The sequence below is a fragment of the Seriola dumerili genome, unplaced genomic scaffold (genome assembly GCF_002260705.1).
Source record: "Seriola dumerili isolate Sdu_G_001 unplaced genomic scaffold, Sdu_1.0 BDQW01000242.1, whole genome shotgun sequence".
NCBI classification, from domain to species: Eukaryota; Metazoa; Chordata; class Actinopteri; order Carangiformes; family Carangidae; genus Seriola; species Seriola dumerili.
The window spans coordinates 9,003,593-9,012,973 of NW_019174497.1; positions in this window are offsets into that span (position 1 = coordinate 9,003,593).

Below are 9,381 nucleotides of genomic sequence, written 5' to 3' on the forward strand. Positions count from 1 at the left end.
CCAGTCCCTAGACCTACGACCTAGGGTGTCCTGGTGCCAAGTGCACCTGTGGACATCCTTATGCTTGAACATGGTGTTAGTTATGGCCAAGCTGTGACTAGCACAGAAGTCCAATAAACGCCGCTCGGGTTCAGATCAGGCAGGCCGTTTCCTCCCCACCACACCCTTCCAGGTCACGCTGTCATTGCCACGTGAGCGATTGAAGTCTCCCAGTAGGACAAAGGAGTCCCCTTTCGGGGCACTTTCCAGCACCCGTCCCAAGGACTCTCAAAAAGGTGGGTAGTCTGAACTGCCTGTTCGACGCAAAAGCGCCGACAACAGTCAGAACCCGATCCCCGACCCGAAGGCGCAGGGACGCAACCCTTTTCGTCCACCGGAGTAAAACTCCAATGTGCAGGCAGAAGCCTGGGGGACACAAAAAAAAGCCCACCCCGGCTCTCCGCCTCTCACCCCCGGAGCAACTCCAGCAAAGAGGAGAGACCAGCCCCTCTCAAGGACTCGGATCGCGCTGCTCCTCCCATGTCGAGAGGAGCCAGTTGAGGTGGTTCGGCAATCTAGTGAGGATCCTCCTGGACGCCCTCCCTGGGTGAGGTGTTTCGGGCAGATCCCACCAGAGGAGACCTCGAAGGTCGACCAAGGACACGCTGGAGGAGAATTTATATACTCTCAGAGACTGGACCCATATTTGTTTATTGTTTTTCATTGTTTCTGGAGATTAATAAGTTAAACATGAATTGCACTGATTCAGTAATTTTGTTTTGTTATTTGACCTACATCACAATTTCACATAACCTAATATAAATATTTACAGAGATTTACAGATAATTCTTATTATCATCAGCACCAGCTATTCAAAATATTTAATTTAGAGCATTTTAAAATGTAAGAAAGTTAGCGGCCCTCTGACACAATTCAGGTTTCTCATGTGGCCCCTGGTAAAAATCAATTGCCCACCCCTGCTCTAGACTATCAATATTAATCAATATAAACGTAATGAAAAAATATTCACACATGTGGACTGGATTGGCAAACTCCCATGCTCCCTCCAGCACCCTAGCAAGGGTAAAGAGCTGGTCCACAGTTCCACGCCCAGGACGAAAACCACATTGCTCCTCCTCAATCTGAGGTTCAACTATCGATCGGACCCTCTTTTCCAGTACCCTGGCATAGACCTTTATCAGGGAGGCTGAGGAGTGTAATTCCACGGCTAGTTGGAACACACCCTCTGGTCACCCTTCTTAAAGATGGGGACCACCACCCCAGTTTGCCACTCCAAAGGCACTGCCCCCGATGTCCACGCAATGTTGCAGAGGCGTGTCAACCAAGACAGCCCTACAACATCCAGACCTTAAGATACCCAGGGCGGATCTCATCAACCCCCGGGGCTCTGCCACCGCGCAGTTGTTTCACTACATCGGCAGACTTCTGCCCTGGAGATTAGATCTATCCATCCCCAGGTCTCTTGTCTCTGTTTCCTCTACGGAATACGTGTTGGTGGGATTGAGGAGCTCCTCAAAGTATTCCTTCCACCGTCCGACTATATCCTCAGATTGACGTCAGCAGCTCCCCACCCCCACTGTAAACAGTGTGAGCAAGTTGCGCGCTTCCCCCCCTGAGGCTGACCGACGGTTTGCCAGAACCTTTTTGGAGCCGATCGATAGTCTTCCTCCATTGTCTCACCGAATTTCCTCCAACGTCATTTTTGCCTCAGCAACTCGCGCTGCACCTCCGCTTGCGCCAGTACCAGGTCAGCTGATTCCTGAGACCCACAGCCAACACAGCCCGTAGGCCTGCCTTCTTCAGCCTGACGGCTTCCCCCACCGCCGGTGTTCCACCAGCGGGTTACGGGGGTTACCGCCACGACTGGCCCAGCCTAACCTTGCGCGCTCGCCAGCTGCGAAGCCGCCTCAACAATAGCAGAGCGGAACAAGGCCCATCGGACTCAATGTCCCCCACTGCCCTCGGGACGCGGTCAAAACTCTGCCGGAGGTGTGCGTTGAAAATCATCTTGACGGGTTTCTTCCGCCAGGTTTTCCCAGCAGACCCTGCACAACCCGTTTGGGGCCTGCCAGGTGCTGCGCGGCGTCTTCCCCGCCATCGTATCCAACTCATCACCAGGGTGGGTGGCCTCGTGTTGAACAACTCTGCTCCTACTCTGTACCCGAGTGTCCAAAACATGCGGCCGGCAGGTCTGATGATACGACTACAAAAGTCCGGCTAGACCTACGACCTAGGGTGTCCTGGTGCCAAGTGCACCTGTGGACATCCTTATGCTTGAACATGGTGTTAGTTATGGCCAAGCTGTGACTAGCACAAGGAAGTCCAATAACGCCCGCTCGGGTTCAGATCAGGCAGGCCGCTTCCTCCCCACCACACCCTTCCAGGTCACGCTGTCATTGCCCACGTGAGCATTGAAGTCTCCCCAGTAGGACAATGGAGTCCCCTTTCGGGGCACTTTCCAGCACCCGTCCCAAGGACTCCAAAAAGGGTGGGTAGTCTGAACTGCTGTCGACGCAAAAGCGCCGACAACAGTCAGAACCCGATCCCCGACCCGAAGGCGCAGGGACGCAACCCTTTCGTCCACCGGAGTAAACTCCAATGTGCAGGCAGAGAGGCCTGGGGGACACCAAAAAAGCCCACCCCGGCTCTCCGCCTCTCACCCGGAGCAACTCCAGCAAAGAGGAGAGACCAGCCCCTCTCAAGGACTCGGAGTCGCTGCTCCTCCATGTCGAGAGGAGCCAGTTGAGGTGGTTCGGGCATCTGGTGAGGATGCCTCCTGGACGCCTCCCTGGGGAGGTGTTTCGGGCATGTCCCACCAGGAGGAGACCTCGAGGTCGACCAAGGACACGCTGGAGGGATTATATCTCTCGGCTGGCCTTGGAACGCCTCGGGATTCTCCCGGAGGAGCTGGTGGAAGTGGCTGGAGAGAGGGCCGTCTGGACCTCTCTGCTGAGGCTGCTGCCCCCGCGACCCAGATCCGGATAAGCGGGAGACAACGAAACGAAACGAAACGAAACGAAACGAAACGAAACGAAAAAATATTCCACTAAAATACTAAATATATATACTAAAAAAAAAAGAAATAAAAACTTAAATAGAAAGAAACTGAAATAAAAAACAATAAATTAATACAAATTAAAAATACAAATGAATAAATAAAAACAAAGAAGATGTAGTTGAGTTGTTAGTCTTCATCTCATCCACAAGTAGAGTCTCTACATATTCAGACAACTGGCAGATCTCAAATGAAAAACAGGGTTTTACTCAAAGTACTATGTATACAATAAAAAAAAATCAACAACAGAGCATCAACAATCTAAACAAACAACAAACATATAACATTGTTAGCAGAGAATAGGTGTCTATCCACAATAGCATTTTTATGCCTCTGCACCGGCGACAGCCATGTACGTACATCCTGTTCTTGTGAACGCAATATCTCCTAACACCGTGAGGGAATTTCTTCAAATTTAGCACAAATATTCACTTTGACTCAAGGATGTACTGATTAGATTTTGGTGGTCATAGGTCAAAGGTCAAGGTTACGGTGACCTCAAAGAACATTCACTTGGATTCAAGGACAAACTGGGGTCAAGGGTCAAGGTCAGTGTGACCTCACAAAACACTTTTTAGCCATTACTCAAGACTTCACAGCAATTATGACAAAGTTTCACACAAATGGTTCATATTTTCTATGACTCTGGATAAACAGAGATGTAACCTGAAACTAGCCTGAGTGGTGAGGGCAGACAACGGGACAACGAGGAGGTGATTCTAATTCTCTTCTTTGAAGTTAATCATATGTATATTACACATAAAAACGTTTAATTTATACATATTTTGTGCTTAATCTTATCAAACATTTCAGTTTAAGGTTCTTTCTTCCCACAGACAATTATCAATTGAATTCAAGTTTAAAAATTCTATTTAATCATGTTTGTTCAGGATTTCCAGCACTGATTTAATGTTGTCAGATATTTAATAGAATAATTTCCACTATTGCCAAATCAGTCCATCCGTCTGGCTCTATGACACATCACATTCTTGCTGCACTCTTTCCCCTTTGGCTCTCATTGACTGTTGACACAACAGCAGATCGTCTGCCTGTGGGTTGGTTGGCGTGTTGTAACTTGTCTCCAGACCAATCCTGGCTGGAGTGGCGGTGGTGTTGCGGAAGGAAGGACTCTGCTGATGGGGGACTGTGGGTGGAATGGAAAAAAAGAGGCTTTTGGAGCTCTGCGGGACATCCCAGTGGGAAACTGTGGAGGTGACACCGAGGTGGTTGTTGTTGTGAGCTGGGACCCTTGAGATGGGAGACTGTGAGGCCTCTGTTCCCTGGCAGTTACTTTCAGCACAGACTGTTGCACTGTGTTGCTCTGCCCTAACACTCACGCATGTTTCTACAGCCTCGCTCCCTCGGGCTCATTACTCTGAGAGTTTCAAAACAGTGATGTCATCACGCCAGATTTTTTTTCCACCCACATTCGACAGCAGATATCGTCCCCTATATGTATAAAATATTACCCACATTTGACCTAAAGTGTACTTTTTAGTTTGTATGTGAGGTATGGTTATTTCCCATATTTTATATACCCATCCATCCAGTAGGAGTAGGACTGGAGATTAATGTTAGGATTGCTATTAGGTCAAATATTAGATTCATTTCATAATAAAAGTGTTTCATTTTTTATCTAATATTATTTCATATTGTCTCTTTTGTGATAGGGGGAGCGTCACTAGCCTCTTCCCATAGTAAAATAAATCCAGCCCATACTTGGGCCACATGCTTGTGTGCTTCTGGCCCAGTATACGCTTGGTTCCACGGCCCAAATCTGGCCCTGTACAGCATGATTTTTAGATCATCTGGGCCAATTCTGATATATACACAGAAAATCTTTCCCGGCTGTTTTGGTGGAGGATATGACAGCCACAATCTGTCCAGATGTGGAGGTTTATGGGCCAGATGCATACCAAGGACCCAGGCATTTGTTGGGCCAGAAGTTTAATTTTGTTAACTGCATGGGTTACCTTTCAGCCAATGGCAAGCACCTCCTGCCTCTTAAAGACTCCCTCCAGACATGATATATAAAGAATATTGTGCTTTTCTTTAAATACTTTCAATTTCCTGGATGGAAATTCTTAAAACGACACCTACGCCTCCACCCTCATTGAAAAATCCAGAATCTATGCAAAAACTTTTCATTTCAAAATTTTAATTTGTGGATACAAGATGGCTCCTACATAACTGAAGGACCGTTCTCAATGTATGTGCAGTGCAAGTTTCCATCATACTTGTGTAAGTTGCCTATTGGACCATGATTGGCTTCCAGATTAGCTTTGCTAGCTACAGGTGTGTTGTCACAGATCATGGTTAAAGGTACTGTACATGCCTTAAACTCAGATTTTAGGTGAGCACAGAGAAACTTTTCACTTAGATAAATCTGAAAACAGCCTCTTATTGTCAAACTCTGAACATAGTCTGTAGAGTGCAGGTCAAACATCCAGGAGAAGTAATAATGACCAAAAACACATTTTGGAGTGGAGGGGGAGTTTAAGAAAACAAACCCAACAACTGCTGCTACCAGAATTAGCCAGTTAGCACCTGTTAGCTGCAGCAACAACAATGTCCAAGTAATTCTGAATGAACTGGCTGCTGCTTCAAATTAACACAGCAAAACAGAAACTAACATCTCCTTATATATATTTAGCTTAACAAGGCTGCACATGCTAGCTTTGGTATCTAGCTAGCTATACGCATTGTTGTGAGTTTGGGTTACAAAGCATCAAAGTGAAGGAACAGTGTTAGCAGCTGCAGCTAACATTAGCTGGTTATTTCAGAGTTGCATCAGCTGCGTTTTTCTCAGAGAAAGAGCTGAAAAAAATATAAAGAAAAGTGTAGATGCTCGCTAATAATGAGTTTGAGCTGTAGTTTAGCCTACTGTGTTTCAGCAGTAGAGATTATGTGAGGGTTGGAAATGGTCACCTCTAATGGATGTGTAGTGGTTTATCACATCAAGCAGAACATTTTCTGGATCTTTTTGTTGGAAAACATTCCTTGTGATACTACATCAGGTACTCAGGTTTTAGCACCCACGTAGTTGGACACAGTCGCTTCACTAAAGGTGATGTACTCTCATTCATATATTTCCTTAAGGTTACTGTACCTTAAGGTTACTGTAATCAAAAGGCGCTGAACTGCCACCTGCTTATGTTTGAAGCAACATGACACAACACTGATAGCAAACGTTTTAATGCAGATGTGCAAGGGCCAGGTAATAACATTATACTGTCTACTCTCTCTGCATGTATTTCTCACCGATGCCCTTTAACGTGCTACGATCACATTTGATAGTCAAAGTGATTACTGGGATGCTTCAGAAAAACCACAGAGTTGACACGTCATTAGGGAGAGATCACACATAAATACGCAATAAAAACACATAAATGTCATTACCACCTACCACCTGTGCATTTAGGCTTTCTGTGTAAACATATATTTTATTAACTTACTCTGTGGACAAGAGGATATACAAGCTATGATTTTTTTAATGTTGACAGGAAACATGGTGAATAACTGAAAAAAAGCTCAAAATACTGATGAAATCAGTAACACAGTTCAAAGCAACAACCACAGGAAGCTTTCGATAACCTGCCCTCTCATATTTTTAGATGAGAAACATGAGCATAACCTGATTTGAAAGTGACTGGGTGTTAGGGGTAGGGGTGGCTCTTTTAGTGCAAGGCATGACTTCAGAGGCCTGTATTGTTCAACATCCGCCCTTCTGAAGCATCCATGACAAAGATAATAAATCTCTCCCAAGGTGTGGCAAGGTGTGCTTCTCTCTGTGCATAACTCATCCTGCCTGAGTCCAGTCTTGATCTGGTGGATTTCATCATCAAGACTAGTAGGACTGGCAGCCTGAAGCCAGCTGAGGCTGTAATATTCATTACACAATAAAAAAAAAGATAGAAAGAACAAAAGTCTTGCTGCTGGGGGACTAATGTGTTAAGTTTAATTTAAAGGTGGTATTACGCAATACATTATAGAATCACTGAATTCAAGGGTTCTTCCTCTGGGGAGCATGAATGTCTTCAACAAAACTCAAAGGAATCAGGCTATTATGTAATCCAGTATGTCATGCATGTGTAAATATTGGCTTCAAGTCATATGGGATCACCAAAATCAATAGGGTTAATTTTTCAAATCATTTTCATTGTAAATGAGATGAGAGCTACTTTGACGAAATAAAAGTGGTTGAAAAAAAAACATAATGTATTTTTATAAAAACATCTTGAACTAATATCAGTGCCAACAATCAAGAGTCATCATGATTCAGTCAAACCTGAACACACAGACATGATACGGAGATGATAGACAGATTACATTTAGATTCAGTGTGACTTACATTTTCCATGAATACAATTATGTCCAATTGTCATTGCAAATAAAGATATACAATTCTACTTAGAAATCAGTGAAAAAAGAAAGTCCTAACTCCAGAACTGGCCTGATAATCATCATCTTTTCTTCAGTGGAAACCTCAACCAAGATGACATGTGAGATCTCCCTGGGAATAGAGTGCTGCAGGGATAATGTATTTGTAGGCCATAACGGAAGTTAGCATTGGACAAAAAGGGAATAGGGTTTTTCCCAGAAAACAGTTTATGACGCTTACATGTTTTGTTCAGCATGATAATCTTCACTAATGAACACACAAAAGCATAAAGAAATCACGACTGGGGTATTTACAGGTATTTATGTTGTAGAATAAAATGTGAAAATGACTTGACCTCGTGTTAACCCTAGATCTCATTTCTGTCATCTAACCAAAAACCCATTCACAAAAACCATCAACATTGGGACAAGGGAACCAGATATTACCAGATGCTATTTCTGAGTTTTAGGGCTCATTCCTGCAGCATTCTGTAGAATGGGCATTGATGGTAGCGATGGGATCCTGAGTATCTTCATGTAACCATGTCTCTGCAAAACATTAACACTACATTTACAGAAGTCCCTTTGATTCCTCACTAGAGCCGCTAGCTTGTCCATGTTATTGTCCAGTGATCTCCCATTACAGGAGGGTCTTAAGCCCTTCTCCATTAGCCTCTCTTTCTGGACCCCAGCTCTCTTCCCTTGTCGCTTTGTTCCTCCTCTGCATCCTCTGTGTGTCCTCCTGATTTGATGTTCTTCTGGTTGCCTTGCCAGCCACCTTCAGCACAATCAGCTGCTCCCTGATATAAACAATGTGACCCTGGGTTGCCCATACAGAAATGTAATATATGACATGTATGACCCTATATCAGTGAGTGATGTTGCCATGCATGTCACCTATAATGAGATGTCATTACATGTATACATCCTCTGGCTATATGAAGATAACGTTTGTGAAATACCCCCAGTAAATTAAATTTATCTATGATTATTTTTCTATATGGTATAATATTACAAGCATATATGTTAACAATAACGATTTAAGTTTATTCAGACAAAATACATATAAAAATTCTATATGCGTATATATGTTTATTAAAAATCTATTTCTTATTCATTTTAAACATGTCTATCTTCCCATTCTGTTAAAAGTGTTCTCAGACTTTTAGACTTTTACTGTTTATAATATCAACAAATATGCTACTGACAGGCTTTGGGATGGATATATAGTTACATAACACATGTCTACAATGTATACATACATAAGCATACATATTTGTTTGGGCTAGATATATATCAATATATGAAATTGTTCCAATTTCTAATAGGCTTAATACATTTTACACATAATTTTATTTTATATATACATATGTTTCATATATGGAAGTTTAAAATATGTACATATATTACATTTGTGTGAGGGTGCTGCCCAGTGGTACCATAGCTGAACCCACAGTGAAGAAACAGAGCAGAAATCCTTCTCTCCAGCTTTGTGACGACTTATCTTAAACAAGTTAGCAGTAAAAATGTAAACAAGTACGACAAAAGAAAGTAAGTAGGAAAATAAAACAAACAGGAGCAACTGTAACTGGCTGCATGCACAGTCACCGCACATGCACAAATAAAATAAATGAAATAGATATAAAATTAAACTCTGAGTCATTTAAAAAGTCTGTAGACCTTGTGGTCTGGTGGGGATGGGTTGGGAGGTCCTATGACATGACATCCATAATTCCTAGGTACGGCCCTGGTAGACACAGTTTAGAGAATCATGGTAGAACAGGTTAGTTCAGGAGATTACATGACTCAGGTGTTGTAGTGGTAACCTATATAAATAAAAATAGGACAAACCAATCAGTGGTAATTATAAGGAAGAATGACTTTTGATAGAATCAGATCATAGTTTTCTTTATCAATAATTTTCCTCTCAGAAATGCATGCGTTTT